Raw genomic sequence first — 10,696 nt, forward strand, 5'->3', positions numbered from 1 at the left:
GGGCAGGGGAGACAGACATTCTACAGTTCAAGACTGAGCTCAGGGATGAAAAGGGAGCTGTGCTGTGCGGCAGCTTAGCCTCCCTGCACCTGCATGCACACAAGAGGCAAGAAGCATCCGCCCCCCACTCCCTACGGAGGGAGATAAACCCTGAAGAATGGCAATACTAGCAAATAAACCAAAAAAAAACCAAAAGCAAACCATGGGACCAAATTGGGACCACCGAGAAAAGGTTTACCAGAAATTAGGGGCTCTCCCTGGTAAACAGGGACAGTTTTTAGCCAGTGAGTCTAGCCTTGTTGGTGCGGCTGGTCACGCTCCCCTTTTCTACCCCTTTTGCATGACAAATTGGGTGAAATTCAGATACGCGGAGCAGGTTCAGCCCACCACCGTCTCTGCAGCATGGAGAGATGCTTCGTCTGTGCCCGTGTTCCTCCAGGACTGGTGCTGCTGGGACCATTGCCTATATCTCTCACTTGGTCTTCCTTTGACAGTTCGGCAAGCTCAGCCAGCCCTGTTCCACCTGGCATTTTTGTTTGGGGGCAAGGGAGCCACGGGCCCCGCGGCTCCCTTTGCCCCCAAACAAAAATGCCAGGTGGAACAGGCCGTGGCTAAAAGCTGCAGGCTCTGCTTGGCACGCAGAAGGGCCCAGGCTCCGTGGCCGCCTCTCCAGTTCAAAGGATCAGGTAGCAGATGACAAGGATGACCCTTCTCTACCTGAGACCCTGTAGAGGAGAGCTGCTACCAGCCTGAGTAGGCAATGCTGGTGAGGTGGAACCAACGTCCGACCTGGCCTAAGGAGGAGGAGGCTGTCTGCGTTCCAAGGACCCTGATAGCTTTGAGGTGTGGGCTCCAGCTACTGCAGCTTCCTAAGGCCTGCAGAGGAGGAAGCATTTATGCAATCAACCGAAAGAGGTTCAAGACAGTTCAATGCTGGGATTCTCTCCTATGGATCTTGCCCAGTTCTCCTTCATTGCAATGGAGCTTGAGCAGCAGAACGTCCAAGCGGATCGTGCCCTGCATGCTGGCACTTCTGTTATAGAAGCTCAGGGACCCTACGGCATCCTAAAACATATTTATTCTTACTATCGTCACGATGACTCACGTCTGATTAAATAGTTCAGTGAAGCTGGGATAATCATAAACAACAAAGAGTCTTATGGCACCTTAAAGATGGACACATTTACGTGGCATAAGCTTTTGTGGACACTTTTGTCCACTACATCAGATGTAGGAGGAAGGAGCTGCAGGGAAGGACGTGGGGGAAACTTTGTAAACGAGGTGGAAATGGGGGTTCTCTTTCCTGATGTGCCCTAAATGAGATTTTCCAGTGGGCAGGCTAGAAACATCTGTGGATGTATTTACAAAAGCACAGAAGGGTAGGCTGGCATTTGGCCACGATATTGGTTTGGGAACAGGATATTTAAAGAATCTCACAAGATTCTGCCACCGGGACGGCCTTTAATGGAAGCCCTACTCTGGGTCCCACTGCCAGCTGAGGTGGAGTTGGTGGCTGCAATGCTGAGAAGAGCACTCCTTGTGCTGGGGTCTTTGTAACTCCTTGCCCCGGGTGGTCTCAGTTGCCCCCACCACCACCACCACACCTCCCACTATGGGTGCTCAGAGGCCTACTCAAGTCTGCTTTGTTCTGCTGTGGCTTTGGCATGTATGATAATCAAAAAATGTTTTCCACCATTTCCTGGGCCTATTATGCCATTCTGTTTATATCATTAGAGTTACTTTTTTATTAATTTTATCCATTTCAAATAGCTTTGTTCTTCTTTTTATTCTTCTCATTCATATTTGTTAGCTGCCTTTGGTGAGGGAAGGGCCAGAAAGGCAGGATATAAATATTTCAGAATAAAAACCAATACGATCATCCCTATTTTGCAGGTGGATTGCTGAGGCTGGAAGACAGTGGCTCACCCAATGCCACCTGGCTAGTTCCTGGAGTGTGTGAAATTCGAACTCAGTACTTTACGGTTTTCAGCCTGGACTCTTAGTTCCTACATAACACCAGCTCTACTTGCTTGGGATAGCAACACATTATTTCTTCTGTTGTTGTTTTAAAAAGTGATTCTTGCAAACTGCTGTCAGTATCTTTTGAAATGCTTCTTTATTAACTTCACTTATACCCTTGGCTTGTTTTCACTTAACTTTCTAAAGAATATATATAGCAACCCACAGATTCACTGGACAAAAGGGAGGCAGAGGCAGGGGTGCAAAATGGGTTCACTTGACCTCATTTGGAGCTTCAAAGACAAAACAAGAGGCCCGTAACTAAAAAGTAAAACTCATTTGTAAAACTCCCTGGAAGTCTGGATCTGTTTGCATAGATCCACGTAGGCTACCATATATGGCCATGTTCTTCTCATTACTAGCCAATCCAGCCAAAAAAGAAAAAGGAAACCTAACGATAACAAGTTCAAAACAAATACCTTTTAGGGAATAACAAACGCTTTTGCAAAGGCAATAATTAAAAAAACATATGCTGTTTACGTCCGAGGCAAGGTGGCCACAGCAAGAACACCAAAGCGCGAAGATGCCCCTAATTAGAACATCCAGAAGGTCATCACGTAGCAGCCTGCCATTAAGAAGGAGCTTGGGGAATGCTGTACCTCATCAGAATCCCAAACAAACATTTGTTGGTTTGTTTTTAATTGGATGTACTGAAAGCGATACATCCTGAGCGGGCATGGTTTTTGGAGGCATCACACAATTGAGGTTTCTTTTAAGAAGCTGTTTCTCTCCCAGGTGGGACTTCATTGCAGGACTGAGCGAGATAATCGTGGAAGAAAAGACAGGTAAGGACATTTTTAGGGCTGCTTCAGACATTATGTTCTCAGGCATACACCTAGAGCAGCCTTGGCCACCCTGGTGCCCTTCAGAGGTGTTGGACTACAAATTCCAGCATCCCCCAGCCAGGCATGGGAGATGCAGTCCAACACATCCAGAGGGCACTAGGTTGGGCAAGGTTGAGCTAAAAAATGTAAGACGTGAAGCTGGAAAACACATGTCGGGTACCGGTGGTGCCATCCAGAAGAAAAGCGGCTGCATTTCATTCTCAGAGGCAAGCTGAGCTGCAAACGCAGGTCTGCGGCTGTGTCATGTGCGGAACAGCCTTGACTTTGAGCACTACAACGGGGCTTGTGAATATAATCCACTGAGATCCCAAAGATGCGGCTTTCTGTACTGCCATCTGATGACTTCCTCCTTTATTCGCAACGCTTTGGGCAAAGTGTAAAACTTCCCTTGCTGATATTTGCCCTCTCCAAGAAAAGATAAATTAAAACCACCAACCAAAGACCACCAGAATCTGGCCCAATAAGCTATTCCACCTCCTTCCAAATCAGCCCTGAACGCTACGTTTTAAGAGGGAAAGGATGGTTCTGACGGAGTTTTTTGACGTGACTGCGAAACTCTCCTGTCACAGAAAAGTTTATTGACTGCAGTACAATCCAAGATCAAACGGGTAGACGGCTACGTATATTTGCACCACGATCTGCAGTTCATTAAGGAAGCACAGATAACATTAGGAGACGTGGTCAGGTAGCAAGTGCTCATAACTGGCAACCGATCTGTTCTCACTTACGTAACTCAAAACAATTTGCTAAACTGAAAAATGCCAAAACTCAGCTGACTAGCTCCTAAGACTTGTTCCTCTTGCTTTTATAGCACATTTATTCTTCTTTAAAAAGAAAAGACATCTACAGCTGAATCTCTGCTTCTTAAAGCCTCATTTAACATACATTGCTAATCCTGCAAAGCTTTGCATTTTTTTACTTTGTGCATACACAGGTAACACACACCTGATCCACCTTGCCTCTGTTTCTTTGCATAGTTAGGTGGCACTAAGTCTGTTCAGACTCCATCTCCCCCATTATTACAACTTGCATTTTCTTAAATAATAAAAAAAGCAGACACATGCCCAGCAGAATGGGAATCCGCCTGCCACAACGAAACGCTCCGAGCTAAGCAGTATCGGTTTGTGCATTTGTCTCAAGGGAAAATATCTACCCAATTGCTTTTACAAAGAGGCACAATTAATTCAGACTGATAGAGGAGCAGCTCTTAACTCAGCTCAGCCACTGTCAAAACGTACTTACAGAGGTCCGACTGGGGAAGGCAGAAAACGTAGTGGAGAGTCCGGAACTGGTACGGCTGGCAGCTGGGGCAGACCGTCCGCTCTGCCTCTGCAGCAGCCTCCCTATATAGAGGTGAGCAGCCTCAGTGGGGAGGGGCCCAAAAGGCCACCCCCTGCTGGAAAACCCTGACCATACCGTGGGGGCTAAAAAAATAAAGACACGGGAGAGGAATACCTCCAACTTTATTTTAGGCTGGGGATTAACACCCAGCATTCACAACTATGCTAAAGAGCATTTTGCTCTCCACCCCACATGTGATTTACACCATAACTTTATAGGATGGCACAGCAATAATCAGCCTTCTCTCTCTCCTCTCTCTCTCTCTCTCTCTCCCATCCTCTATCTTTTTTTTTTAACATTTCCCAGAAATGGAGCTTTTTCTGGTCCAAAGAAGCAAAACTACCCTTCTTAACCCCTTCCTGCTTTCTCATGCGTCTGGGATGCCAGCAAAGGAGAGGGATGTGTGGGATCAGGAGGAGGCTTTGGATAAGAGAAGAGCACACACACACACACACACACACACACACACACACACACACGGTCCAAATTTCTCCCTTGCAATAAAAACGGCCTTATCTATCCCCGTCTTTTTGATGTGGACTCAAAGCACAAGATAAAATACGTTGCGTTCCATGAGAAGGGTCTGTTCCGTGGGGGCGTGGGTGGGTGGGTGGGAGAGGGGGGCCAGCTCTTCCCAAGCAAAGCCAAGGCCTGGAAGGAGGGATCGCGATGTGTCTCCCGTGTGTTTATGTAACATTTGGAAACCTTGGCTCTTCTAAGCCTGGCTTCTCTCTGGGGAACGAAGGGGTCATTTTTTCCCAGCTCCTGCCCCTGACCAACTTTGCAGAAGTGGCTGCCGTTGGGAGTCCCAGCTCCTGAGAAAGTACTGTAAATAATTTATATATATAAATACCTCCCTCTGTCCTTAAATGGGAAAAGATAACTGTTAAATGGCTTGTGGCACTGGTGGGGGGAAGAAGGAGGGAGGGAGGGAGGGAGGGAGGGAGGGACGGAGGGGTCCTTCCGACGTTGCAGGAAGGAGAGGAGGCAGGAGGCAGGAGGCAGCTGCTGGGGAGCGAAGGGCAGAGTGCCTGCAGTCAGCTTGGGGGAAGAATCTGGACCTCATCAAGTCCCCTAAAACTTCCAACCTCTGCCCCCACCCCCCCTGGCATCCCTCCCTCCCTCCCTCCCTGCATATCCACAGTCCCGGTCGCTCGCTGCATCTCCCTCGCCTAGGCCTGTGCTGCTTCTCAGACATCCCAAAAAGGGAACGCCAGCATCCTCCAGGAATTCCCATCAACATACCGGATGCAAAATGCCCTGACCACCCCCCACAGCAGCAACCTAAATATGGAGCCGGTGTCAAGGCAGAGAACGACCGATGGGCAGGCCCACGGGAAAGGCAGAGCTGGGCTTCCAGGAAGGTGCGCTGGGACACAGGAGGCGGCCTTCCGTGGTTGGTCCACCTAGCGCAGTCTGGCCTCTACGCTGGCCAGCAGCTGCGGCCCTCCAGGGTTCCAGGTGCAGGATCCTTTCCCAGCCCTCACCAAAGATGCCGGGGATTGAACCCGGGGCCTTCTGCGTGCAAAGCGGGGGCTGTAGCACTGAGCTACGGATTTTACCCTGATATAGGGGAGCTGCCTTATACTGAGTCAGATCCTTGGTCCGTTTAGCCCAGTAGTGCCGACACTGACCAGCAGCCACGGCCCTCCAGGGTTCCAGGTGCAGGATCCTTCCCCGGCCCTACCTGCAGATGCTACATGGGCTCTTCCACTGGGCCAGGGGTCCTTCCATCCTGCAACGCCACCCCAACCATGGCTAATGCCAGACAGTTCAATGAGATGAGTCCTGCTCTTTTCAAACATCAAGCAAGTCAGCCCCGGGGAAGGCGGAAGTCTCCCGGAGGGGCCCTTCTCTGCCCTGCCAACATCTGACGTGTGCTTGGCGGAAGCTCAGGGAAGGACCTTCGCAGGGATGGCACCCTCCATTTGGAACTCCCTGCTGAGAGAAGCTCATCTACCCTCTCCTCGATGGCCCTTCTGATTTTGCTTGCCCTCTCCTCGATGGATTTTGCTTGCCCTCTCCTCGATGGATTTTGCTTGCCCTCTCCTCGATGGCAAGCAAAATCCTTTTTATTTAAGCAGGTGTTTGGCAGTTGGTTGTTCTCTGCTGCTGAGTTTTAATCTTTGCCTTTACTTTAATCCTATTTTTAAGTGGCTGCCTTTCTTTTTACCTTTTATGTGCTACTTTCTGATTACTAGATGGTTTGGTTGCCATCTTATTTATTTTTTTATTACATATTGGGTTTTACTTCTAGCTGTTCCGGGCATTCTTTATGAAAAGGCAGAGTATAAATGTCCCAAACAATAAAATACTTCTGTTAGCGGCTGATGCCCCAAACCAGAGGAACCTTGGAAGCGGACTTCTCCATCCCGCTCAACATTTACTCCAGCGGTGGTGACTGTGGTCCTCCAGATATTCTGGCCTACAATTCCCATCAGTCGCAGCCGGCCTGAACCAGGTGTGTTGAAACCAAGTGCTTTGCATGACAAAGGCCCAAAGGCCAATCTCCAGTTTAAAACCATCAGGGGTGGGATAGTCATTTCGGTCTGAGACCCGCTGCCAGCCAGAGCAGACAATACTGGACAAGATGGACCGACGGGCTACCAGCTGCTGGCTGTTTTCCGTATTTGTGAAACAATTTAATGCGTCACAGATGCCAGAACAACAAAGACAAGGGGATGACCAGGTTGCAACTTCTGCCAAACTTGGGTTCCCCCAGATGTTATTGGAGTACAACCTCCTCCATCATCCCTGACCTTTTGTGATGCTGCCTGGGAGTGATGGGAATTGTAGTCCAACATCATTTGGGGAGCCAAGCTTGGGTAGAACGACTTCTCTGTCAAAGGTCTGAACTTTCCTGAACTGTCACAAGAAGCAATTAATATTAAAAAGAAAAAAACACAAAGCAGCAACCAAGATCACTCTATGGTGTTCCTTGAAGGAGCTATTAAGATGTTTAATAAACATCCACACCTTTCCGCGGCAGCGGCTTAAAAAGGAGTGGAAATTCTTGCTCTGGCCTTTGCATTCACATTCGCCAGGAGGCTGCTGGCAGTTGAGGGAGCCTAGCAGAAGAGAGGGTGATGGGTGATTTATGGGGCGACATGGAACGGAGCTGGAACCCTTTTGCACAATTCATTGTCCAGGTGTGGCCACAGCACACGCCAGACAGCCGTCTGATTTATTGGTTTAAGCTGCTTCTATGCCACTTGACATCCCAGGATTTCCAAAGGGGTTACATAAGAACACATACGCTATAAATGCCAACCGGAAAAATAAATTAAAAAATGCCTTTAAAACATTTCAGCCAAAGCAGTCAAACAGAGCAGGGGCATGATGGGAAAGCCGAGTGAACAGATGCATTTGCAAGAGGCGTCTGAAGTGTGCCACCGTTTCCAGAGGTTGGGGAGCACAATGTGCCATTACCTGGTGACATGCTGACAGTCGTGGAAGGACCAATAAGGTCTCCTTGGTAGATCTTAGGCGTCACTTTCGTGGATATAGGGGAAGGCAGCTAGACAAAGCTTTTCGGCTACTGGTCAACACCTGGATGAGAGACCCATTTGGGACACACCCACGTGCACACTGACTCGAGTTCCACGATAGCAAGGCAGGATATAAACGTACTAAATTAAAACGCATCAGGCCGCGATCTGGAAGCTGCTTGAGCTCACATACCTGCGTGTGCTGAAGTCCACAGGACCGGGATGGCTTTGGGTTTAGTCGGGTCGGCGTAAGGAGCAGGTGAGCTGTGCCATCCAAGCAGAACGCCCAGCACAGCAGAGGGGCATTTGCCAAGGCCAAGCGGTTTCACCCTCGTGTGCCAGTTCCACATCACGTCGGCGGGGAGAGAAAAGCGTCAGCTCCGTTGCTCAGCCGTTGCTGCTGCTGAGGGTCAGAAAATGAAACCTTTCAGAAGTCGGTCTAGGAGCGTAGGGAGCTGCCTTCAACCACAACAGATTAAGAGTCTATCTAGCCCAGTATTGACATTGACTCGCAGTGACTCTCCAGGGTTTGTGGCAGGAGATTTTCCAGCCCTAGCTGGAGATGCCAAAATCGAACCTGGGACTTTCTGCCTACAAATCAGGTGCTCTACCACTCAGCGACAGCCCCTCAGGCCAGGTACCAGAGAGGTTTCCCCCACACACCCTAGACTGGCTGGCTGGCTGGCTCTCAAAGGGCACGGAGGACCCTCCCGCCTCACCCCGGTTGCAGTCAAGTGCCCAAGATCTGAGATTTTGGGCAGAGAGGTTGAACAGGACATCTAGACAAGCTGAACCCCCAACAACTCTTTACTATCGCAGGGAATCTCTTCGTTTGGATTCGCCCCCTCGCAGCAATTAATTATATACTGATATCGCACCTTTCCTACAAGGAGCAAAGAGCAGCACACGACTCCCGCTGCTTTCATCCTCAGAGCAACCCTGTGAGGTGGACCAGGCTGACAGACAGTCCTAGCCTAATCCCAACACCGCACCGGCTCAGCTAAGGGCTTCAAACTGGGCCCTGCTCCAAATCCCATCGAGTGAAGAAGCAGGATTGGCCTCCTCAAAAAGCAACACACCCCATCCTACGTGTGGTTTTTCCAAATTTGGGACATTGTCACCATGGCAAAAATGACATTATACTCATGCAAGAGAAAAATCACTTATTCGTTGCATTCTGGAATGATAAATTCCAAGATAATGTTCAAGTTTTAACTGCTTTTAAATTATATATTCTTTTAACTTGGATCATGGTTTAATTTGTTTTTAACTGTGCATATTTATTGTTTTATACTGTATGCTTTTATCTGTACGCCGCTCTGAGATCTTAATGATATAGGGCGGGATACAAATGTTTTAAAAAAACAAATCTGTTCTCTCTTGATTGATTCATATGAAATGTTTGGGTTAATCACAGACGAAATTAAAATATATTTTTTTGATTTTGTATTTTTGTGATGCTCTAATACAGGTGAGATTAAAAGCAATGAATAAGAGCACGGCCTTTCCTAGGGCTGCCTTTCCAGGGCTTCTCCCCCTTCCACTGTTTCAAAGGCAGGTGAAGACCTTTCTTTTCTGAAGAGGCTTTCGGCTTGGCTTGTCTCGCCGCTGCAAGGGTGCTGGTGGTGCATTTTTGCATTGCTTATTTTATTGGCTTTAGGTGTTACAAACATTTTGCCTTTCCACGCTCCTTTGGAATTTGCTATGAAAAACAATGCAGACATTTTCAGGAGAAAAGAAAGAATACCGTTTGCTGTGACGTTCGACATTTTGGAAAAGGGGCAAGAGTCTTCCGCCTGTTCATTGCAAACGGCCTCACAACCGGGTAACGTGGGAGACATTATGCAGAAGTGAACTGAAGGGCAGCACTATAGAGGGTGGGGGGTCTCTTGGGGAGGTGGGCAAATAACATCAAAGTGAGCCATTGCCATTACTTGGGGAATGGGGCACCCCAGAAGTTAAAGAGGCAGTGAGATAGAATTGTCAGGCCCCCCAAATCCTGGACACGATAAAATATCCCTGCCCGGACCTTAAGATCATCTACAGGGGCCCTTCTCCATGATCCCCCGCCAAAGGAAATGAGGCAGGTGGCTACTAGGAGGAGGGCTTTCTCTGCTGTGGCACCCCGGTTGTGGAATGAGCTCCCCAGAGAGGTCCACCTGGCACCTACACTGTACTCTTTTCATCGCCAGCTGAAGACCTTTTTATTCTCTCGGTATTTTAACACTTAATTTTAACTTAAATTTAAATTTTACTGTTCTAACTCTGTATTTTAATCTTATATCAATTTTGCTGCGTGGTTTTTATTCTGGTTGTGCTTTTTATATTTTGTATTTGTGTTTTTAACCTGTTGGTTGTTTTATTATGGTTTTTAATTTTTGTGAACCTCCCAGAGAGCTTCAGCTATTGGGCGGCATAAAAACGTAATAAATAAATAAATAAAATAAATATCCTGACTTATCCACAACACACCTAATTAGCCCACAGCTAGCTGAGCCTATCTGCTTAGGGAAGAGACAGGTCCTACAATCCATGCCTGGAAGGTTCAATTCATTTTACCTATGGAGGTTGTGAGCTCTCCCACACTAGAGGCCTTCAAGAGGCAGCTGGACAAGCATCTGTCAGGGATGCTTTAGGGTGGATTCCTGTATTGAGCAGGGGGTTGGACTCCATGGCCTTGTAGGTCCCTTCCAACTTTGCTATTCTATGATTCTATGATTTCTTCCCAATATAGCAGTTTCCAGTGGAATGTAAGTTTCAATTGTTCTGCAAAACAGACTTCATAACTTTGTTGCAGAGTCATGTTTCTATCTCTCTGCTGAACTCCAACCACCTCGACACCGAAGGTCAGCTTCCCCCAACCATTCGGCAACAAGAGCGCGTCTTGTGAAAGATGCTTTTGTAAAGCAATAAATGGTATCAGAGGACAATCACCTTGTAGCCGGGCAAGCAAAGATGTTGACTGAAAAGTTCAGTGTGGCCACTTAAAAGCACAATGATGTA

At 48.0% G+C, this 10,696-nt stretch overlaps 1 protein-coding gene across 2 annotated transcripts in view; it reads right to left on the reverse strand.

Moving 5' to 3' along the window:
* MYH11 (myosin heavy chain 11) overlaps nt 1-4,179 on the reverse strand; it is a 67,200-nt gene extending 63,021 nt beyond the window's left edge. For both annotated transcript variants that reach the window (XM_063143368.1, XM_063143367.1), the window contains exon 1: nt 4,107-4,179. The gene's annotated coding sequence lies outside the window, so the exon portion shown is untranslated. The remainder of the gene's footprint in view (nt 1-4,106) is intronic.
* Nucleotides 4,180-10,696: the final 6,517 nt, after the last annotated feature.

This window comes from Elgaria multicarinata, chromosome 17, assembly GCF_023053635.1.
Source record: "Elgaria multicarinata webbii isolate HBS135686 ecotype San Diego chromosome 17, rElgMul1.1.pri, whole genome shotgun sequence".
NCBI lineage: Eukaryota > Metazoa > Chordata > Lepidosauria > Squamata > Anguidae > Elgaria > Elgaria multicarinata.